General features: G+C 39.8%; 2 protein-coding genes across 3 annotated transcripts in view; both read left to right on the forward strand.

Annotated features, from left to right (window-relative positions):
* Window positions 1-120, forward strand: part of tmem9b (TMEM9 domain family, member B) — a 4,025-nt gene extending 3,905 nt beyond the window's left edge. The window contains exon 5 of the mRNA XM_027136604.2: window positions 1-120. This exon is cut by the window's left edge and continues 944 nt beyond it. The gene's annotated coding sequence lies outside the window, so the exon portion shown is untranslated.
* Window positions 121-9,651: 9,531 nt separating this feature from the next.
* The window catches only part of dennd2b (DENN domain containing 2B), a 56,944-nt gene continuing 41,595 nt past the window's right edge, over window positions 9,652-25,000 (forward strand). Inside the window, exon 1 of one of the 2 annotated variants that reach the window (XM_047805552.1) lies at window positions 9,652-9,883. The gene's annotated coding sequence lies outside the window, so the exon portion shown is untranslated. The remainder of the gene's footprint in view (window positions 9,884-25,000) is intronic. The other variant, XM_047805555.1, reaches the window with a different exon arrangement.

The following is a 25,000-nucleotide window of genomic DNA, read 5'->3' on the forward strand; positions in this document are numbered from 1 at the left end:
AAACAAAGTCCTTATTTCTCTCCATGTCATTAGGAGCAAACAAACAACAGGATTGTTGTTAGTTTACTGATTGTATGTCATGTAATTGTTAAAGTTCTCCAGAATAAAAATCTTTCTTCATGCCGACTAATGATTCTTTCTTTCTTTCTTTCTTTCTTTCTTTCTTTCTTTCTTTCTTTCTTTCTTTCTTTCTTTCTTTCCCTTTATAAGAATGCCGTATGAACAGTTTAACTGCTGTTAGTTTTATTAACTCGACTTGTTTCAGTGTGAAATTAAAAGAGAAAAAGGTGCAATTTGCGAATCGATTCTCATACTTCGATTCATTTGATGTTACACAGAGAGTCGTTTCAAGGGAATGAATCGTTCGCGAGTCACTCATCAGTACACACTGCGTTAAGCTCGGACTTTCTCTTTCACACACATACACACACACACACACACACACACACACACACACACACTCGGACCTCAGGCATGGACTTCTGAGACACTGATGCTGTTTTAGCACTCGGAATTAAATAAGGTGAGAGATTTCTTCTTTTTTTATTCTTACGTGATGTGTGTGTGTGTGTGTGTGTGTGTGTGTGTGTGTGTGTGTGTGTGTGTGTGTGTGTGAATTTGCGTGCGTGTGTGAGTGCGTGTGTGAGTGTGTGTTTGGTCAGATATTACTATAACACAATCAGATAAAAGTTCAATAAACTGCTGCTGTAGTGACTCCAGTGTTTGTTCTGATCGTCATAGAGAAACTGCAGTTTAAAGGTTTTAATAAACACATTGAATAAAATTATAAATAACGAGATTAATATTTAATTTTTATATTTTGTTTTAATGTTTAATTTATATTCGTCCCTTTCTGTTGTATTTAGGAGACTCATGATAACTATCTCTCTCTCTCTCTCTCTCTCTCTCTCTCTCTCTCTCTCTCTCACACACACACACACACACACACACACACACACACACACACACACACACACACACACACACACACACACATTTTCAAACTTTCATAATTCTTATTGTTAATAAAGTAGTGCGTTATTCCGGGGACCTAGGGGGCGCTCTTAAACCTCTTATGATACTGAGAGACTTTTATTGTTGTGTTTATTATGTGCACTTTTATTAGATAATCAAACATAATTCAATTCAATTCAAGTTTATTTGTATAGCGCTTTTTACAATGGGCTTCGTCTCAAAGCAGCTTTACAGAACATAAACAGAACAGAAGTTAAACATAAGGAGAAAAAAGAATTAATATAGTAAAAAATTAAGATATCTATATCTATCTATCTATCTATCTATCTATCTATCTATCTATCTATCTATCTATCTATCTATCTATCTATCTATCTATCTAGATATAGATATATATAATGTAAGAAGTGATAATAGTTGACTATATTTAAAATTGTATATCTTGTTATTTTTTTGGTAGCTGGATTAAGTTTCAGACTTTTAGCTAAATGCAGCAATTTGCAGTGTTTATGGTTTCTGTGTTTATTCTCTCTGACCAACCAACTATCATCATCATCATCATCATCATCATCATCATCATCACGTTATTTCTTTGTCTTTGCAGAAATTTCCCCATTTTGTGACGAATAAAGGTATATCTTATCTTATCTTATCTTATCTTATCTTATCTTATCTTATCTTATCTTATCTTATCTTATTGTCATCATCAGTGACTCTTCATGCCCCTGTGGGAAATACAAATGTACTAACCCTACTAATACTAACCCTACCACCCCCCCACCCCTCTGTTTGCATTCCCTTAATTGAAATTTATGAACCTAATAAGTGAAGGTCATACAAATGAAAGTGAATGTCCAAATATGGTATAAATATTTTTTCCAGTTATTTTGACAGGTTTGGTGTTTGGGGAACGTATACAGATGCCTATAAAAAGGTTCCAGTCTACATTTAGTATTTTATATACTGGGGTTATTTTAGTGAAGTGAGCTCAGCCCTTGCCTTGTGTTCTGTGCCTTGTGTTCCGTGTGTTGAGGTCCAGGTCATTGAACCCGGAGCTTATATGTGAATCAGTGACAAGTCATTTGTGTACATTAACATCTCCCTAAAGTGTGTGATAGTCTCCACATTTACACACTCTTCCTGTGAACACACACCTGCTTTAGACTGACATGCTGATAAAACAGCTACTGCATCAGTACTTTCTGATTGGAAATGCGATTACATGATTACATTAAAATTTGTAGAAAATCATTTTCATCATAAATTCGTTTTCACTGGCTTTGATGTTTGTTGGCCTGCTTTATTTATAGAAAAATCACATAAAGTACAGAGCTCTAAGGCAGAGTCACTGTCATCACAGTTGATGATTTCTCTTTAATAGCACGTCCCCATATGTTTTATTCCTCTCACACCACACCACATTCCTTTCCTCTCAGTGGAGCTGGTAGATCTCTAGATGTCTCAGGATTCTCACAGAGTCGCCCTCGTCTCAGTGGAGGTCCAAAATCTTCATCGCTCGGAAGACAGTCGGAGCTGCTACAATTTCTGGATGCCTCGAGATGAGTTTAAAGAGAGAAGCAGTGGAGAGGGATTAGCGTAGCTGCTGTTCATAATATTAGCAAGCACTAGATGTTAATGTACATTTGGTCAGAGAGCGTGAAGGATTGTAACGTGTTAGAAGACTAGTTAGATACATGGGAGCTAAACCATTAAGAGCCTTGTACGTAAGTAGCAGCAGTTTGTAATCAGTTCTAAACTTAACAGGTAGCCAGTGTAGAGATGATAACATTGGGGTTAAAGGTCATACTTTCTTGTCCTAGTGAGAACTCTGGCAGCTGCATTTTGGACTAACTGTAACCTATTTATTAAAGATGCAGGACAACCACCTAGTAATGCATTACAATAGTCCAGTCTAGAGGTCATGAAGGCATCAACTAGCTTCTCAGCATCAGATACAGACAGGATGTTTCTCAGCTTGGTGATATTTCTAAGGTGAAGAAGGCTGTGTTTGTAATATGGTGATATGAGTTTAAAGACAAGTTACTGTCTAATAAACACCAGGTCTTTCACTGTCGAGCTACTAGTAACAGTACATCCCTCTAAATGGTTGAATTGTGAGACTTTCTGTGGACTGTTTGTGGACTGATATGTAGTATTTCTGTCTTATAAGTGTTTAATAACAGAAAATTATAGTTCATCCAATCTTTTATCTCTTTAACGCACTCAGTTAATTTGGATAATTCAGCTATTTCACCTGGTTTGGATGAGATATATAACTGTAGATATAAACTAATCCCATGCCTTCTAATAATGTTCCCTAAGGGAAGCGAGAAAAGCAGGGGTCCTAGAACTGATCCTTGAGGGACCCCATAATTAACTGGCAATAAACTGGAGGATTCACCATTTAATTCTACAAAATGGTGTCGATCAGACAGGTAGGATCTAAACCAGCTTAAAGCCTGTCCATGAATACCTGTGTAATATTGTAAGTGATCTAGAAGAATGTTGTGATCTATAGTGTCGAATGCAGCACTAAGGTCAAGTAGAACTAATAGTGACATACAGTCTTGGTCCGAAGCTAAGAACAAGTCGTTTGTAACTTTCACAAGTGCAGTTTCTGTGCTATGATGGGGCCTGAAACCTGACTGAAACTCTTCAGAGATGTTGCTCTCCTGTAAGAAGGAGCTCAGGTGAACAAACACAACCTTTTCAAGTATTTTAGACATAAACGTTAGGTGTGAGATAGGTCTGTAATTTGATAGTTCATTAGGATCTAAATTAGGTTTCTTAATGAGGGGCTTAATGACTGTTAACTTGAAAGATTTAGGGACGTAACCTAAAGATAACGAGGAGTTAATGATATTAAGAAGAGACTCACCAGCTTTATGTAACACTACTGTCAGTAATTTAGTGTGAATGAGGTCTAGTGAACATGTTGTTGGTGTAGCTGTAGTAATAAGTAATAACTCTTCCTGTCCTGTACTTGTAAAGCTCTGTAGTTGTGTTTTATTTTTCTAATAAAAAATGTAAATAAATGTATTTTTTTATTTTATTTTATGTTTTTTTTCTCTCGAGTTTTATAATCTCTTTGACTGACCTTCATTTCCTTAAACTGTTCAACACTGGCTGATTCTTTTTAAGCTCCAGACACCTGAGATGAAGGTCTTTCTCTCTCTCTCTCTCTCTCTCTCTCTCTCTCTCTCTCTCTCTCTCTCTCTCTGTCTCTGTCTCTCTCTCTCTCTCTCTCTCTGTCTCTCTCTCTCTCTCTCATTTCTCTCTCTCTCTCTCTCTCTCTCTCTCTCTCTCTCTCTCTCTCTCTCTCTCTCTCTCTCTCTCTCTCTTTCTGTAGTTAGGGTGTGGCAAACTTCCAGCTGTGTTTTATAAAAAAGAGATCATTATTGTGGACTCTTTGGGTGACAGACACTACAGATGTATTCAGAAGAAGCTGAATGGCTTCAGCAATAGCAGGATTATGTTCTTCCTGTTCAGGGCTGAATTACTTTAACAGGGTGAAATGTGCAGCGATCTTCAGTTACTCGGGTGGAAATGAGTTCAACAGATCAGACTTAAACAGATCAGATCGCAAAATATCTACAGCTCCAGCTACTACATCTGGCCATTTGATATTTTTTTAGCTATTTAAAGGAGTGAAATCTCAAATAGGATCCACAAACTGTACAAACTTCCTGTGAGATAAAGGAAGCATTTCCATCTGCGTCAGTGTCAGAGCTGATTGGACGTCCCTGGGGACGCGACGGACGCCTCACTCCGAGTGTGTACACAGAGACCTGCTGGGAAATTCCTCTTAAATCTGTTCTCTGTGAACATCACTATCTGCTCAGCTAACATCTGCACTGTGTCACTGTTAGTTGCTTCAGGTTCAATTAAAAGTGATTCACTCTGAGTCATTTTAACCACTGGTGTTATTTATACATAAGTATTTGCCCCTTAAATGTCCAAGGTGCATTTTTTAAATCAAGTTAATTAAACAGAAATGCAGAGATTTGCTGGTTGCATAAGTATTTACCCCCTAGGTTGCTAAAACCAGTATTGGCTTCAATTCCAGCTGCAAGTCTTCTGGGATATGTCAGTTTTGCACATCTGGATCCTGATGTTTGTGCCCAGTTTTTTTCTGTAAAATTGCTCAATCTCAGTCAGATTGGATGGAGAGTGAAGTCCTGCCATAGACTTTCAGTAAAGGACCGGTTAAGGACTTTAACACAATCATCTTCTTGGATTTGGACCACTGCATGTCAGCATTGGGGCAGTTTTAAAAGTTATTAATACTCCAAACATCATCTTTTCATATTGCATTTAGTGACATTAGAAGTGTTTGTGGTCCAGTGTCTGAATATTGTTGTTTGAACTAATGTGTTTTGGCTGAAGCTCTTGTAAAAGAAATGTGTCTCAGTTTGACTAAAGTGCTTAAATAAAGTTTAATTGAAATAAAAATTATAACCAAGATGCAGTAAATAAGAAATAGAATATAAGCGGCTGTCGGCAAGCAGCCATGATGGTAAATTCTCATCTTCTCTTCTCTCAGACCTTTACGGATGCTCTGATTACGTCTGTTTAGATGTGGTCACCCTCAGTATTTATTCTTTTTTTTTAGATTATTTTGGATCTCAAAGGTTTTCACTGAAGATGTGCTTCCCAGCTGTGTTGTCATGATACTCTGACAGCTGTTTCTTACTGTACGTGTACACATTATAGAATTAAGATCAAGTCGTAAATAAAGCGTGCTGAGTTAGTGCTGTTCAGGGCAGAACTGGTGCTCCGTGGGGGCAGATTCCTCTCAGACCTCAGGTTTGCTTTGGGCTGTTCTCCGTCAGTGGATCAGATTAAAAACAATAAGAGCAGAAAAGGCTGTTCAGAGATTTGAATTCAGTAACATATAACATATAGCTAAACTGGTGTATAGTATACACAGGCTTTATATATAAAGATGGAGAAAAGCTCAACTCTGTCACTGGAGACTCCTTCCAAAAACATTTAATAAAAGTCTCCTCACAGAAAGGTTAATACCACTGTCAAGGGCATGGGGATAAAAGCAGACTTAAACGCATGGATAACAAGTTAAAAAAAAAAACAGTCGGTGAACATACATTCGTGAGCACAAGAACTGGCAAAACGCGATACATAAACCGACACACAAAACTCACAAGCTACACACAAGGCAGGGAAATAAGTAAACTTAATAATGAGACACAAAACTCACTGCCCGAACGCCAGAGAATGTCCAAGCCAAAGTCCTGACAAACACTTGGTTTTCTTCCTGATAGAGAAACTCTTTGTTGTAGTAATGTTAAAGATTCTTCTAGAAGAACACTCTAAAACTCCTTAGACTTTTAAACTCTTTTTCTCTGCTTGCTTAAATCTTGTTAAACTCTTAGGACCTGATGCTGTGTTGTAATTAATCCACAGTAGTTCCTGACCATCATGATCTTATTCAAATAACTGAATAATAAGCTGTCGGTATAAAGTTTTAATCATTAGTGTGTTGTTATATAAATGTGAGTTAGAGTTAATTAAATGTTTAAGATGTTTAGATCAGACAGTGTCTTAAGGCCTTTGCCTGTTCTTTTATGTTATCTTTGAGGAACCACATCACAGCCTCAAACATCTACTGATCTGAATTCTAACAAGGAAGAAAACATCAGCTCGCTCTTTTCCATGTTTCCTGACTCATAAACTCAGTCATTATGCAGCTTTATCCATCTGTCCATCTTCATAAAGCTAATCATTATATGGAGTGTTTTTGTCAAGTCTTGTAATTGTACAAGTTCAGCTCTAATTTGCGAGTTCATCAAAAGGCTCCAAACTGCATGTTATCAACAGAGTGAAAATTACAGCTGTGTTGATTGCACTGTGTCTCAGAGCCAGAGCTGACAAACACACAGGAATGAACTGAAGCCTCTGTTGTGCTCATGTTTAGTCTTCTAAAATAAAAGCTTTTATTTTGTGTGTTTAATATAACGAAGCTGTTAAAGCCTGTGTATGCAAAACATTATAGTGCAGTGTGGTGCTGCTCTCTGGATCATTCTATACTTTCTCAGTTAAAGGTGGGGTCTCCGATGTTTGAAAGCCAATGTTGACATTTGAAATCACGAAAACAAACACACCCCTAACCCAAACGGGTCCCACCCCTGTATAGATATCTCCACCCACACATACATACGTAACCCAGGCGACTAACAGAAAGAAACGTGTCTTTATCATAGCTGAAGGGAAGAACAATACGATTGTAGATAAACAAACAAGCAAAAATGCCACACAAGCATAATGATGTAAAGGACAAAGGCATATATTAGTTCTGTGTAACAAAGCAAAACCAACGTTACTCACCTATCGAGAAGGAAAAAAGCGCCTCGGCGTCTTAAGTAAAGTCGGCCACATATTCACAGGTCGGAGTTTCCCGAGTCGATAACTCCTGAGCTAAACGCTGTTACTACACAAAACGCGGTTGTAGCCGCCTCTCTACATTACTACGATAGAAAAGAGGTGTTATTTGTGTAGTAACAGCGTTTAGCTCAGGAGTTATTGACTCGGGAAACTCCAACCTGTGAATATGTGGCCAACTTCCTGCTCCTTCAGTTCTCTCCAGCGCTGGAAAGCTGATCCTATATTAACACGTCCTACTTCTTGCCTTATTGTAAGTTTTTCTTCTCTTTCTTTCTTTGTTTTTATCCTTCATGTCGATGTTAAAACCGCTTTCTGCTAAAGTCACACATGCGCACTGAACACAGTCTCCGCCCATATTGACAAGACACGCCCCTTCTGCTCATTGGCTACACGTTTGTTTTGTTTTTGTTTTGTTTGGCGGCCCAACACAGTTTTCTGAAGCATTTCTCAAACATCGGAAACCTCACCTTTAATTTAAACTAGAAAACAAGTTATTATTCTGACCAAGCAGTGATGAAGACAGACGAGAAAAAAAGCCATTATTTATTTCATTTCCACCGATGCCTAAACACACACATGAATAACCAACATTGTGGGTTAGAGTGCAGTCGAGGTCCAGGATGAGGCCAGAACCTTGGCCATGTGTCTGAACTGTGGCTAGTGAGTGTGTTTGTAATGACTCTTTGTCCACTTACACAACTCATGAGCTTGGTTTATTCAGCTGTTAGCAATGTGTTATGCTGCTGAAGAACCTGGAGCACATGGGGAAAGAGTCTGTTCAGCACACGAGGACATCCAGAACTCCGGGCTAGAAAACTAATTATAGTTCCTCAAGAATTCCTTCTGCTCAGTTAAAACAATGGAGATATTTATAGAAGGTTTAGTGACAATGTAAGGAAAGTTAAGGTTAGAGCAAAAAAAAAAAAAAAAGGAAAATGTAGATGATAAAAATGTTAAAATGACTGCAGGCCTCTTCAATGAACTTTAAAACCTGGTCTCATTTTGTAGATTATTCTAAAGGATAAAACGTGAAAAATAATCAACACCGGGTGGTGTGATGAAGCCGACTTACTGTTGCCACTAAGGAGATGAATATTGTCATTTATATTCCTCTTACACCAACTTATCAGTTTTTATTTATTACTGAATAACACTTTTTTTCATGATGTGTACATTCTTTTCATTTATAATTACATTTAATGACACAGTAAACAACTTTAAAGCTATAAACATTCTCCTCTTTTTTCACTCAGAGTTAATAAGACAAAAAAAATCCCAGCTTGTTCTGCATGTTACTGAGAAACTCAAAGCTTTACCTCTGACTGTTTATGACTGAAACTACTGACACTGGAGACCCCTTACAACCGTTCATAAATATTAATCTGTAATCATTTCCCTCATGTCTGTTTCCTGACTTCTCACAAGGTCTTCTTCATTTTGTCTGCTCTTTATAGAAATGATAACATTTAGTTTATATCTCAATCATTAGTTCGTGGTGCTGTGACCAAAAATGAATTGGTATTTTGTCTGTCCAGCATCCATCCTGGGGCTTCTACTGTCCATCCTGGGGTATTTTCTGTCCATCTTGGGGTTCTGCTGTCTATCCTGGGGCTTCTTCAGTCCATCTTGGGGTATTTCCAGGTTATCCTGGGGCTTCTTCAGTCCATCTTGGGGTATTTCCAGTTTATCCTGGGGCTTCTGTCTATCTTGGTGTGTTTTCAGTTCATCCTGGGGTTTCTGCTGCCCATTCTGGGGTATTTTCTGTCCATCCTGGGGCTTCTGCTGCCCATTCTGGGGTATGTTTTGTACATCCTGGTACTTCTGTCCATCCCTGGGTATTTCCTGTCCATCTTGGGGTTCTGCTGTCTATCCTGGGGCTTCTTCAGTCCACCTTGGGGTATTTTCTGCCCATCCTGGGGCGTCTGCTGTCAATCCTGGGGTATTTTCTGCCCATTCTGGGGCTTCTGCTGCCCATTCTGGTGTACTTTTTGTCCATTCTGGTGTACTGTACATTCTGGGGTATTTTCTGCCCATTCTCGGGTATTTTCTGCCCGTTTTGGGGTATTTTCTGTCCATTCTGGGACTTCTACCATTCTGTGGTATTTTCTGTCCATTCTGGGGTCTTTTCTGCCCATTCTGGGGTATTTTCTGTACATCCTGGGGTATTTTCTGCCCATTCTGTGATATTTTCTGTCCATTCTGGGACGTCTGCCCATTCTGGGGCATTTTCTGTACATTCTGGGTTATTAACGGCCCATTCTGGGGTACTTTCTGCCCCTGGGCTTCGTCCAAAAACACTCCGTCGCTGTAGCAACAAGCTCTGCCTTCAGCACGAGACAGTGTGCGCGAGCGGCGCGGAGGCTTTTGTCCGCCTCAGAGAACATGATTGTTGTGAGAAAGTTTCCCTCAGGACCGCGTTATTATCGGCGCTTTTTACAGTAAATGTGTTTGTGACACAAAGGACACGATGGACACAATGACTGGGACAACACAACGCTTCTGTGAGGTAAAAACGACAGAGTTTAACTGTTTTCCCGTGTTTTTCTCTCAATAACACATTTAACTGCAGCTCACACTGTCAGGCAGATACAGTTAGTGCTCTCGGTGTTTATTAAGCACATTATAAACTAACTAAACTAGTTACCGTGGGGTTTATGTCCCGTTATAACGTCTTTATTTTACATTCAGCTTTGTTTGTGTTGCTGTTGTATCACAGGCGATGTTCTCACTGCGCATGCGCACCGCAAAGCTACTAACTTCATCATGCGGCTATTTTATTTAAGCTTATTTTATAACCAATACAATAATGAGCTGTTTTAGTCTTTCTGTCTCATTTAATTAATCTTATATTTTAAATATAGCTGGAAGTTTTTTTAGATTGCCATGTAAGCATCAGTTTATTTTATTCGTGAGATTTTATTCAGTGCTGAAGATAAAGGTGTTGTGTGTGTTATGTATGTGTGTTATGTGTGTGTAATGTGTGTGTTATGTGTATGTATTGTGTGTGTTGTGTGTGTATTGTGTGTGTAATGTGTGTGTAACGTGTGTTATGTGTGTATCGTGTGTGTAATGTGTGTGTGTAGTGAAAGCACTGCCTCAAGCTGAAGCCCTCTGCAGCTGCAGAACCTTGTTTTCCTCATGAACTTTGTGAACAGGGCGTCTTTGTGTGGAGAGAAACAATGACCTTTCCTTTCCTTTCCTTTCCTTGTCATTGGTGTGATTGTCAGCTCAGACACGCTGTCTTTCTGTTCTGTGTCCAGCACTTGTGTAACATGGATGAGGACAAGATGTCATCAGGCACTTAACAGCTACGAATATCAACATAGACATGTTTTTCTGATGTTGTCTCTAAACTAGTTGTGATAAGTGCTCGGTGTTTCACTGCTTTGTGTATCATAACCCAGAGTATTACACACACCAATACTAGAACATTAATAGCTAGAAATAAGTGTGGAAATATTGTGATAGTATTAATATTATTTTGAAATGAAATATTAATGACTCATCCAGTACTTGTGTTGTGTTTGTCCAATTAAAAGCCGTGTACAGCGAGTATGCCCCGCCCCCAATTGTAGCGGCTCATTAACAGTAAACATGGTTTGTTTTGATTTTCTGGATGTGAATAAATGTTAGGAGTTTATTCATAGACGAGTAATACGTTGACGCTCGACCTCGACCTCGAGCGTCTACAGAACTTTACCTCTCCATCCTCAAACTCATAATCCGTGTTGTCTAGGATTAAAGTCATCCTGGTTTTAAGAAGGCAGGAAATCCTCTACAGCTGAAACAACTCTTCACTATTGTTGTAAAAATCTTCATATTTAGCTATTTATATTTAGCATGGTGTAAGTGACGTGACATACAGCTAAGTACGGTGACCCATACTCAGAATTCGTTCTCTGTATTTAACCCATCCAAAGTGCACACACACACACACAGCAGTGAACACACACACACACACAGCAGTGAACACACACACACACACACACCGTTAACACACACCCGGAGCAGTGGGCAGCCATTTATGCTGCGGCACCCGGGGAGCAGTTGGGGGGTTCGGCGCCTTGCTCAAGGGCACCTCAGTCGTGGTATTGCCGGTCCGAGACTCGAACCCACAACCTTAGGGTCAAACTCTCCCCCCATTAGGCCACGACTTCTCCAGTCTCGAATGCTGTTAGCTGTTGTGTATTCAGTCAAGTAGAAGAAGTTTCACAAGGCTTTTAAATCCCGTTTGTATTTTACAGCTATGTCTGTTATCTTTTCTTGTGTTAAATTAAGGGCTTCTCTTGAGTCTTACAGCTTTTTACTAAAAATCTGCCCTGTTTCTACTCAGTGCTGCTTTATACTCCAGCATCTGCTTTGCATTTGTGACGTCAGTACGATTACGTTATGCTAAAGCCGTAAATTATGACGATTGAGAAACACACACAGTTTGTCCTGAATTACACATCAGGGCCGAGTCGAACACTCATTTGTCTTTTAAACGACTTTAAAACCAAACCAGTGACAACTTGCTTTGGGAGATGAAAGCTCAAGCTTATGATTGCATGAACCAGAAGCAGAAAGTGATTGTTAATTTACTTTGTAGCTGGTAGGACAAGACGTGTTGTATCTCGTCCCGAGCCAAGAACAAAACACAGTGTAAGACTCTGTGGAATGTGATTCAGTAACGAACGATGAAAAGGAATGAAAAGGTTATCACAGCTGTACATCCTGGGCTGTAGAGCTTGTGTGAATACCACCATTTATAGTTTTGTGTTTTCTTTCTCTGATTCTTATTTGACTGTTTATAGATTGTGCAGTAGTACGAAAATAATCACTTCATTACTTGGTTTGGAAACAACACTTTTCTGATTTTTGATATCTTTCAGTAAATCTGTGCCATTTTTTGCAGACAGATTATGAACATAGTGTTTATTGGAATAAGTTAATATTAATCCATCATAAATATATTATTTTTAGCTAGATTGTATTTGATAGAGGGGCACAGTGGCTTAGTGGTTAGCACGTTCACCTCACACCTCCAGTGTTGGGGGTTCGATTCCCACCTCCACCTTGTGTGTGTGGAGTTTGCATGTTCTCCCCGTGCCTCGGGGGTTTCCTCCGGGTACTCCGGTTTCCTCCCCGGTCCAAAGACATGCATGGTAGGTTGATTGGCATCTCTGGAAAATTGTCCGTAGTGTGTGAGTGTGTGAGTGAATGAGAGTGTGTGTGTGCCCTGTGATGGGTCGGCACTCCGTCCAGGGTGTATCCTGCCTCGATGCCCGATGACGCCTGAGATAGGCACAGACTCCCCGTGACCCGAGAAGTTCGGATAAGCGGTACTGAATGAATGAATGAATTGGATTGTCTGTATTGGATGTTGGTATCAGAGCATTGTTTTTTCAGTAAATCAGCACCACATTGGACCGAAACATATCTGATTCCAGTGTCCGAGTTGTCTGCGAACAAAGTCCAGACAATATGAAAATCTGATTAGCTGAAAAAGAAAGGATGGAAATTTTGTTTGGGTTACAGATACTATTGAACTTCTGCTGCCATCCATTGTACACAGAACTTGTAAAATAAGAGAGAAATGGGACAATCAATCAGTGTATGATGTAAACACACCAGAGTAAGCTGATTTCCCTTCTCATTGTTTTCCAATTGAACTGCTGCTGTATTTTTCTGAGCATAAACACTGGAAAGGTCTCAGAACAGAACTCTGTACTTTTTGTGAAATATTTTTGCTGAGTTAATGTATGAATTCACATGCGTTGTTCTTGTGAGCCAAGAGAAAATGCAGAACTGTTACTGTGGTCAATAAGGAGTTATTATTATTATTTAGCGCTTTCTGTTTTCTTTCTTGTTAGCGGTGAAGGCGCTATAGCTTGCAGGTGTTTCAGGAACTCAGGACTGATGTCAGAGTTTAGATATTTAACTTCTCGCATGCCTTCTAATGAAGCAGTTCTTTAACGGTTTGATTTTTGTTTAACTTTATTTTCCTACAGTGTCACACAGTTTTACTTTAAAACTCTGAAATGCAGATAATCCATTCTGTGTCGAAAAAAGTTAGAACGAGTGTAAACAGCTGAAAGTAATGGAAGAAATGGCATGAAAATGGCTTTAGGAATTCTTTCCATCTGGCTTCTCCAGTCAGATCTCTGTAAGCAAGAAATCAGGGGTATTATTTGTGGAGCGTACAGCTGCTGTGAGACGTGATGGCCTGATTCACACTGGGAAAAAAAGACAGAAAAAAGATGCCTCGGAGATCGACGGAGTCCAGCAAATTCCCACTGCTTTCCTCTCGGATTCAGTCATCATTCTCAGGAACCAGGCTTAGTAGCTATGGGTTTAAAAATACACATCGGGAAAAAAAAAAACTTCCTTGGCTGTGTGATGGATGGATCGGTACAGGTCCAGCACCAGGGATTTGTCCAGGAGGCAGCTGTTTAAAAACCCTGAAACACAGACGGAACTCAGCTTATTCTCTTTCTCCTGTGTCTAAACACGAGTGTCTAAGGTGATGATGCCAACTTCAACATCACATAACATCCAGCACCTCCATCTGTGTGGTTCACTGATAAGAAACATATGATGGGGTCTTACATGTGAAGTTTGATATTTATGCAGTAATGAAACCTCAGGTCTCATGGGGTTAACTCTGACTCGGTCTAGACGGAGGAGCTGCGAGGAGAAAGAGCAGAGACAGACGATCTGTGGAAGACAAAGTGCTCTCAGGTGAACACATCTACGGCGTTTATGAGGTCTGGTTAGTGAGGAGAATGTACAGAGGGTCTGATTCTCCTGCTGGCTCAGGTTCTGCACTCAATGACACGGAGTGCATTTACTCTACAGAGCCTATTTATAGAAATGTTTTTAGTACAATTGAAAGTGGTCATGATTTTTAACTTGTTTCTGAGTGTTTTATTGCTCTTACACCACAGCAACTTGCTGACAATTACATTAAATAATGACAGTTCAGTTAGGTTATTAACAATTTCTCAATCATTTACATTTACAGCATGTGACATACTTAATATACCATGAGTCGGAAACATTGTTCAGAGTTAGTATAATAGTTTTTTTTTATATAAATATATATGCATAAAACGGGGGATGAACTCTCTGAGATATGAGGAAGGATTTGGATCCCATCCTCATTTGGATGGACAGGAAATAATGTAAATAATGTCTAACTACAACAACCCCATGAGACAATGACTGACCGTGTAGATCAATCGTTTCACCTCTGATTGGTACACAGAGCTCACACTGGAGACGACTTCATTACATCATACACACACGTTTCTCCTAACAGGAAACTTCACCACATCACTGATTACACACATGTTAATAATCTGTGTATTATATATATATATATATATATATATATATATATATATATATATATATATATATATATATATATATATATATATATATGTTTTTTTATCAGTATTTAAATGAATGTTTTATTATAAATAAAGCTGTGATGTGAAGCTGCTCCACTATCAGAGCTGCTGTTTTAGTGAATGCTTTAACACATTGGGATTAATAATTATAGAGAATATAATGTAATGGTGTTGTGCAGATCGCTTCTAGCAGAAATATACGTAGTGTAACACGTTAATTAGTGATCAGTTGTGTGATGTTTGTATAGTGTTTGTGTGATGTGTAATGTTTGTGTGATGTGTAGTGTTTGTGTGGTGTTGTGTGATGTTTGTATAGTGTTTGTGTAATGTTGTGTAGTGTTTGTGTGATGTGTAGTGTTTGTGTGATGTTGTGTAGTGTTTGTGTGATGTTGTGTGGTGTTGTGTGATGTGTAGTGTTTGTGTGGTGTTGTGTAGTGTTTGTGTGATGTTGTGTAGTGTTTGTGTGGTGTTGTGTGATGTGTAGTGTTTGTGTGGTGTTGTGTAGTGTTTGTGTGGTGTTGTGTGATGTGTAGTGTTTGTGTCATGTTGTGTAGTGTTTGTGTCATGTTTTGTAGTGTTTGTGTGGTGTTGTGTAGTGTTGTGTAGTCTTTGTGTGTTGTGTAGTGTTTGTGTTATGTTGTGTGGTGTTGTGTAGAGTTTGTGTCATGTTGTGTCATGCTGTGTAGTGTTTGTGCCATGTTGTGTGGTGTTTGTGTAGAGTTTGTGTCATGCTGTGTAGTGTTTGTGTAGAGTTTGTGTTATGTTGTGTCATGCTGTGTAGTGTTTGTGTAGAGTTTGTGTTATGTTGTGTCATGCTGTGTAGTGTTTGTGTAGAGTTTGTGTTATGTTGTGTCGTGCTGTGTAGTGTTTGTGTAGAGTTTGTGTAGAGTTTGTGTAGAGTTTGTGTTATGTTGTGTCGTTCTGTGTAGTGTTTGTGTAGTGTTTGTGTAGAGTTTGTGTAGAGTTTGTGTAGAGTTTGTGTTATGTTGTGTCGTTCTGTGTAGTGTTTGTGTAGAGTTTGTGTAGAGTTTGTGTAGTGTTTGTGTAGTGTTTGTGTAGAGTTTGTGTTATGTTGTGTCATGCTGTGTAGTGTTTGTGTAGAGTTTGTGTTATGTTGTGTCATGCTGTGTAGTGTTTGTGTAGAGTTTGTGTAGAGTTTGTGTTATATTGTGTCATGCTGTGTAGTGTTTGTGTAGAGTTTGTGTAGAGTTTGTGCTATGTTGTGTCGTGCTGTGTAGTGTTTGTGTAGAGTTTGTGTTATGTTGTGTCGTGCTGTGTAGTGTTTGTGTAGAGTTTGTGTAGAGTTTGTGTAGAGTTTGTGTTATGTTGTGTCGTTCTGTGTAGTGTTTGTGTAGAGTTTGTGTAGAGTTTGTGTAGAGTTTGTGTAGAGTTTGTGCTATGTTGTGTCGTGCTGTGTAGTGTTTGTGTAGAGTTTGTGTTATGTTGTGTCGTGCTGTGTAGTGTTTGTGTAGAGTTTGTGTAGAGTTTGTGTAGAGTTTGTGTTATTTTGTGTCGTTCTGTGTAGTGTTTGTGTAGAGTTTGTGTAGAGTTTGTGTAGTGTTTGTGTAGAGTTTGTGTAGTGTTTGTGTAGAGTTTGTGTTATGTTGTGTCATGCTGTGTAGTGTTTGTGTAGAGTTTGTGTTATGTTGTGTCATGCTGTGTAGTGTTTGTGTAGAGTTTGTGTTATGTTGTGTCATGCTGTGTAGTGTTTGTGTAGAGTTTGTGTTATGTTGTGTCGTGCTGTGTAGTGTTTGTGTAGAGTTTGTGTAGAGTTTGTGTTATGTTGTGTCATGCTGTGTAGTGTTTGTGTAGAGTTTGTGTTATGTTGTGTCATGCTGTGTAGTGTTTGTGTAGAGTTTGTGTAGAGTTTGTGTTATGTTGTGTCGTGCTGTGTAGTGTTTGTGTAGAGTTTGTGTAGAGTTTGTGCTATGTTGTGTCGTGCTGTGTAGTGTTTGTGTAGAGTTGCGTGTAGAGTTTGTGTAGAGTTTGTGTAGAGTTTGTGTTATGTAGTGTCGTGCTGTGTAGAGTTGCGTGTAGAGTTTGTGTAGAGTTTGTGTAGAGTTTGTGTTATGTTGTGTCATGCTGTGTAGTGTTTGTGTAGAGTTTGTGTTATGTTGTGTCGTGCTGTGTAGTGTTTGTGTAGAGTTTGTGTAGAGTTTGTGTTATGTTGTGTCATGCTGTGTAGTGTTTGTGTAGAGTTTGTGTTATGTTGTGTCATGCTGTGTAGTGTTTGTGTAGAGTTTGTGTAGAGTTTGTGTTATGTTGTGTCGTGCTGTGTAGTGTTTGTGTAGAGTTTGTGTAGAGTTTGTGTAGAGTTTGTGCTATGTTGTGTCGTGCTGTGTAGTGTTTGTGTAGAGTTGCGTGTAGAGTTTGTGTAGAGTTTGTGTAGAGTTTGTGTTATGTAGTGTCGTGCTGTGTAGAGTTGCGTGTAGAGTTTGTGTAGAGTTTGTGTCATGCATCTGATTAAACAGGTGGTGAGGTGTAGTGCTCATTACCTGGTGTTAATAAAGCCTCGCTGTGAGGTGTAACACGTTAATTAGTGATCAGTCTCAGAGCTCGTCTCGGTTGTTCCTGTTGTTCCTAAACTGAATCGATGGACAAACGTTAGTCCATTCCTCAGCAGGTCCCTTGCTCTGTCCTGCAGTCTTGTCCCTGACCTCAGGACATTCCACGCCTCGCTCTTCTCACAGACTCGCTGCTCACTGAGCGTTTGTTTGGGCCTCAGATAAGCCGGTTTACTTTTTAACCACTTTTCCGCTCAAGGACTTTTGTTATGGACAAAGAGGTTTTCTTTTCTCTGCCTGAGCAATGCGAATGACTCAGAAGTGCTGCGTCTGGCTCTCTGCAGTCGAACCTTAAAGATACCTCATTATTACTAACAGGAATTTACTCAGAGTTTTGTGTGTTTAATAATTCATGAAGAACGCACAAAATCCTATTGATTAACATTTTTACTTTATTCCTCACCGTGCTGTTTGAGTTCAAGGCTAAAACCCAGCTTGGTCTGCTAAAGCTCTCGCTTGTTGACTGCACACGAGCTGGTAGAATTCAGTGTCGACTGAAGAGGAATAAAGGAGTCTGTGAAATTTAAAAAGTATGTCATGAAGAAAAAGGTCAAAATCAGTATTTAACATCTTATTAGTTTTATTTTTACAGTGAGAGACAGTCATAAAGATAATAATGATGTTATTATATGACAGTACTGATCAAACCGTCACATCCCCATCACTTATCACACAATCACATCGCCATCACATCCCCATCACTGATATCACACCGTCACATCCCCATCACTGATATCACACCATCACATCGCCATCACATCCCCATCACTGATATCACACAATCACATCGCCATCACATCCCCATCACTGATATCACACCGTCACATCCCCATCACTGATATCACACAATCACATCGCCATCACATCCCCATCACTGATATCACACCGTCACATCCCCATCACTGATATCACACCATCACATCGCCATCACATCCCCATCACTGATATCACACCATCACATCGCCATCACATCGCCATCACTGATATCACACCATCACATCGCCATCACATCCCCATCACTGATATCACACAATCACATCGCCATCACATCCCCATCACTGATATCACACAATCACATCGCCATCACATCCCCATCACTGATATCACACCATCACATCGCCATCACATCCCCATCACTGATATCACACAATCACATCGCCATCACATCCCCATCACTGATATCACACCATCACATCGCCATCACATCCCCATCACTGATATCACACCATCACATCGCCATCACATCCCCATCACTGATATCACACAATCACATCGCCATCACATCCCCATCACTGATATCACACCGTCACATCGCCATCACTGATATCACACCATCACATCGCCATCATATCCCCATCACTGATATCACAACGTCACATCCCCATCACTGATATCACACAATCACATCGCCATCACTGATATCACACCGTCACATCCCCATCACTGATATCACACAATCACATCGCCATCACATCGCCATTACTGATATCACACCGTCACATCCCCATCACTGATATCACACAATCACATCGCCATCACTGATATCACACCATCACATCGCCATCACTGATATCACACAATCACATCGCCATCACATCGCCATCACTGATATCACACCATCACATCGCCATCACATCGCCATCACTGATATCACACCATCACATCACCCAGCCCCACGTGTGATAAAATATTTTAAACAGCAACACACACTCACTCACTCACTCACACTCATTTTCCCCAGAGAAACCCCCCAGGCACGGGGAGAACATGCAAACTCCACGACCCTGGAGGTGTGAGGTGAACGTGCTAACCACTAAGCCACCGTGCCCCCCACAGCAGGACACATTTTAATTTAATTTATATAAAAATATTTATTCATTTCCACTTTCATGCGACAGCTACCAAGCCTGGAGAGTGAAATTTTTCCTCTGAGACATGTGAACTGCTACTCTCTGTCAGGACTTTTGGCCATGAGCATCTGTCACGTGTCTGCCCCGCCCTTGTCTCTTCCTGCCCGCCTCTGTACACTTGTTCCTTATGTGTTGATTGTCGTGTATTTAACCGTCCCGGAATCCTCTGATGTTGTTGTTGTGATGTTGTCCTCTCTCTAGTCTGTGTCCATGTTTGGTACTATCCTGCATTTGGGTCTGTTTTAGCCCCGAAACGCTGACACTCTCACTGTGTAACAAACAATGTGCTCTCATCTACATACATGAGCTCACAGTCACCAGAACTCACTGACTACAGTCACCATGATTGACCGGAGGGAACCAAAAACAGTAATGTAAATGTGTAGGTCCAGCATATTATAGACATATAATTTAGTGATAGCCCATAAATGGGAGTGCAGTTATACTGAATATCATCATCACTGTAACTCGAGCAGAAGTACAAGGTTGTATAATCACAGCCGTGCTGATATGCAGTATATCTATAAGATATAAGGGGGAAGTCGTGGCCTAATAGAGAGTCTGACTCCTAACCCTAAGGTTGTGGGTTCGAGTCTCGGGCCGGCAATACCACGACCGAGGTGCCCTTGAGCAAGGCACTGGAACTCCCAACTGTTCCCCGGGCACCGCAGCATAAATGGCTGCCCCCTTGCTCCGGGTGTGTGTTCATGGTGTGTGTGTTTTCACTGCTGTGTGTGTGTGTGTGTGTGCACTTCGGATGGGTTAAATACAGAGAACGAATTCGGTCACCATACTTAGCCGTATGTCACGTCATGTCACGTCAAGATGTATGATATTACTGTTCTACATTCTACATATTACTCTTCTGATATTCTCTGCTTCCTTTTCATTTTCATCTGGCAAGACTTTGAATTTAACATCAGAAGTTATATTTATGAAAAACATGACTTCTTTTTATCGTGTTTGCTGACGATGTCACTAAATTTACTGCAGTGATGTTTTTAAACCAGGAAGTATAACTTTAGGTGGTGAACACAGACGAGCGGAGCGTTACACGGTGAAGCGTCTCAGTGCACTTATAGGAACTACAAACACTCTAGAGAATCGGACCAGAGCTAGCTGATGTAAGAGAGAAAAGAAACCGTGAATGTACATCAGGATTATTTTGGCTGAGATTCATCACAGTGTAAATAAGATTCAGTCTAAAAGGGCTTTCAGACTCATTGTGAGATCAGGGCAACATTCGTGGTGTCACCGTTTCAGGTGAGTCCTGAAGCAAGTCCTGCTTAGTGTTGAACAGTTGTTCTGTCGTCCGTCTGCAGCGCCACAACAATCCACCTCTCCGTGGATGTGTTTCACAGAAGTGGGTGTAGATCCAGCTCTTCCTGTTGTTGATCTCCATCTCCGAAAGAAGGGATTGTTCAACAGATCTGTAAAAGCAGGACTACTGTTTGGTTTAGAAGCTGAAAGAGCACTCCGTCATAAAGAAGGAAAAATGCTCTGGCTTTCAGACTGGTTATAGAGTGAAATGTCTGTGTCATATTCAGATATTATACAAATTACAGGCTTATGTGATGTTTCTGCTGAGGAGATGATATGATGAGGCTGAGGATGATGATGATGATGATGATGCATTGGTGAAACCTGGGCACAGAGCGTGTGCGGTCTCAGTATAGACGTTAGTTTTTATTTTTTCTAAAACTGAAAATTATAAACACTGAAACTTTTCATCTAATCTAATATGTATGGATCTTCTCACATGGTCTACAGATATTAGAGTGTCAGCAGGTAGCTTTCAAGATAATCAACGGGTTTCTCCTGATTTCCTTTAATCAGCTGTCACCTTCTCCAGAACATGTGGACTAAAACCCGGCCTGCTGCACTAAATGAGCCGCGGGAATCCATCTTGTTTCTCCCAGAACTAAAGCAAATTTTCCTGATACAGTGATGCCTCGAGATACGAGTTTAATTCGTCCCGTGAACTTGCTCGCATCTCAAATTGCTCGTATCTCAAAACAATTTTCCCCGTTTAAATGAATTGAAATCCCATTAATCCGTTCCAGCTCGCAAAATTCCACTCCAGTTGTTTTGTTTGTGTTTTGAATATGAAAAATGTTCAAAATGACAAATGTTGTATAAAACATACAGTAATAAAAGAGAATGTTAAAAAAAATAAACTGGTTTATCTTTACGGAAGATGCGCACGGAGGTTGAGGGAGGAGTAAACAGGCGGAGGAGTAAACAGGCGGAGGAGTAAACAGGCGGAGGAGGAGGAATTTTGTCTCGTACGTACACTTTCGCTTTTGTTCACTTACTCGCTACTGTACACTCTTAATGCTACTTTACACTTAAATAGAACTTAACTAAACGTCACTAAAATTTTTCTCTCTCTCCCGCTCTCTATAATTATTTAATTATTTATTTATCCATTCATTCATTTATTACTTTACAAAAATGTGTAAGCGAGCATATCTAATACTACGCATGATTAGTGGTTCTGTTATACGGGGGTCTATTCTATTTTCAGAGCACACGTGGTTGTTGAGGATCTTTGTTTTGGCGGCGGCTCGGATGTTCGTATCTAAAAAATTTGTTCATATATCAAGACAAAAATTTGGTCGAATCACAGCTCGTATCTCAAAAAATTTGTATGTCAATGCACTCGTATCTCGAGGCATCACTGTATTTAGAGTATTAAGTTAATATTTGCATCGTTAATGATTCGTGCCTCTCTCATCCACCCGCGACCCACCCAAAGTTAATAAATATGTCATTTTTTATTACCGACCCGCAGATATAACCGAAATCCATGCATCGGTACACACGCATCTAACACCGATCGGTTTATTTTACTCTTCATAGCAAATTCTGAGGAAAAATCCGAACGTTGGGGGACTTTTATTATCTCACAGCTAAACATCACTCCTGCAGTTCTTCTGTGATTTATAATAATGTAATAAATATAATAAAGTATTAATAAGTGAAAGTGCAGATTCTTTGTTAGAATTTCTGAGAATATTATTATTATTGTTATTATTATTATGAATAATAATAATAATAATAACAACAACAACAACAACAACAACAATAATAATAATAATAATAATATTCATATTAACAACAACAACAACAACAATAATAATAATAATAATAATAATAATAATAATAATGAATGCAAAATGGAATATAAAATAGAAAACATTTTAATAATTCACAGAATTTCTAAACAGAGGTTTAACATTAAAAACAAAATGTACTGTAGGCTCAACATATATAAATTAATTATGTGTACATTCTGATGTGGGACTGGTGTTGAAGGCTACAGAAGAGCTCATTAAAACTATTATAACATTGTTATGTAGTTGAGTTTAAGAGCTTTCGCTCCCTCTTCCTCTCTCTCAGTCACAGGCCAAAGAGTGCAGCTGTGTAAAATACATAATTAACACAATTAATAATCAATAATCAGCAGATGGTTCAGTATCAGGATGCATCACTACAACCCTGCTGTTTGGTGTTTCTGAAAAAAATCCATTTGGGTTTCGTCACTTTAGCACATAAAGCTCTTATTAACACAATTATATAAAGTGTCAGTATTTTGATGATTGTCACCTGGTCACTGTCACCAAGTCATCCTCCTCCTCATCTTCATCAGCATGAGGAAGCTCACATTTTTGAGGACAGGAGCAGATTGAGTGCAGGGTGGCACCGTATCATCCTCCTCCTCATCTTCATCAGCATGAGGAAGCTCACAGTGTTGAGGACAGGAGCAGATTGAGTGCAGGGTGGCACCGTATCATCCTCCTCCTCATCTTCATCAGCATGAGGAAGCTCACAGTGTTGAGGACAGGAGCAGATTGAGTGCAGGGTGGCACCGTATCATCCTCCTCCTCATCTTCATCAGCATGAGGAAGCTCACAGTGTTGAGGACAGGAGCAGATTGAGTGCAGGGTGGCACCGTATTTAACTCTGTATTTATACAGCTGTTCGTCCTTCAGCAGCTCAACCAAAATATTCAGGTTTTTTGGAGAAAGAACAACAGTTCTGTATAAATGAGTTCAGAGCCCCGTGTCACAGAGCAGAGGTGATGTTTAAATTACCCCAATTTATCTTTGTTTTTACAGCAACTCTATAATTATGGTTTAAATATCTCATTGTTCTTTTCATATTATCTGCTCTGATACATGCTCATAGTCAATCTGATCTCTTAGCTAATAATGCAGTACAACATCACTCTCACACACACACACACGCACACACACTTTCTGTACACTTTATAAAGTTGAGTGCGAAAACAGTCGCTTTTATGCATTTTATTTGCATTTATTTTAATCTGAGAACGTCGCAGCGGAGTATGCAGCGTTGTCTGTGTCTTTCTTCATTAGGACGTCTGAGATAATAGATACACTTGAGATATTGTTTTATTATTTAAATTTAACACACACATGTAATTCCATGCTGGATTTTCTTTTATTCAGAGCAGGACAGTTTTTTTTATCTTTGTTTGAAATTAAGATAATCTTAGTCGGTCGTCTGAAACAGGAAATGGCTGCAGGAAGGAATGCTGTCGCTCCCTTCATCCGTCTCTTCAGGGCTTTAAACTCAGGCTCTGATTGGCTCGTTACTTCACACAACAATGTCATGTAAACAGACTCCCATCTCCATCTGCAGCACCACAGTGCGTGCACTCAGCACACTTCCTGTAAAAGCTCTGTTCACGTGAAGTGGTGTAATAGACGTGGCAGTGTGGACGTTTCATAAATGTGTGTGTTTTGGGTGTTGTGTGTGTGTGTGTTGTGTGTGTGTTAAATGAGAAAACTGTCCAGATGTGGGAAAGCTTCACGTTCCAGCCTTACCTCTGACGGGTACAGAGCGTTCACACTGGAGACTCCTTCACCACATATGAATGAACTGTTACTGTTCAGTTCAGTTCAGTTTATTTGTTTAGCACTTTTAACAATTCACATTGTCTCAGAGCAGCTTTCCAGAAGTATAGAAACAAAAACTAAATTTAGTTACTATTTATCTTTAACATTTATCCCTAATCGTCAGGCCTGAGGTCACGGTGATGAGGAAAAACTGCCTGAGATGATATGAGGAAGAAACCTTGAGAGGAACCAGACTAAGGAGTGAACCTCATCCTCATTTGGGTGACACTGAACAGGAAATAGTGTAAATGTAAATAATGGATCAGCACAAACTCTGAGTTCAGCACAAACCCAACACTAATTCCTTCCTTCCGAAGTCTTCAAATGATCTCTGATGCAGACCAGAACATTTAACTGACTGACACATCAGTGGTTGGAAGAAGGCGTGACAGCCTCTGAGGGCTCCTTCCACAACAATCCCATGAGTCACTGGCTGACCATGCAGATCAATCCCCGACAAGGTGACCACAAACCAGGGGTAGAACGTCAGGATTGATGAGGTTCGGAAGAAGAGACGATCAGACCGGGAACTCGGAACACCGGGAGCTCCGGAGAGACATATATACAGTAGCTAGATAGAAACAGGAAATATTAAGATATTAAAGCGAGTGTATTACCATAAACATGTGATTCATCTGCACTTCTGTCAGAGCTTCTGTTATCTCAGTATTTACAGGTTCCTCTTCTGTGACAAATCCATCATCAACCCCTTCAGTCTCAGTGTCTAATTAACCTTTAACGAGCACATGCAACAAACACACGGCATTTAACAGGTGCCCTTAGATGTGTGTCCTTTATACAGCTGAGCAATCGAGGGTTAAGGGCCTTAC

This window comes from Tachysurus fulvidraco, chromosome 2, assembly GCF_022655615.1.
Source record: "Tachysurus fulvidraco isolate hzauxx_2018 chromosome 2, HZAU_PFXX_2.0, whole genome shotgun sequence".
Classification (NCBI taxonomy): Eukaryota; Metazoa; Chordata; class Actinopteri; order Siluriformes; family Bagridae; genus Tachysurus; species Tachysurus fulvidraco.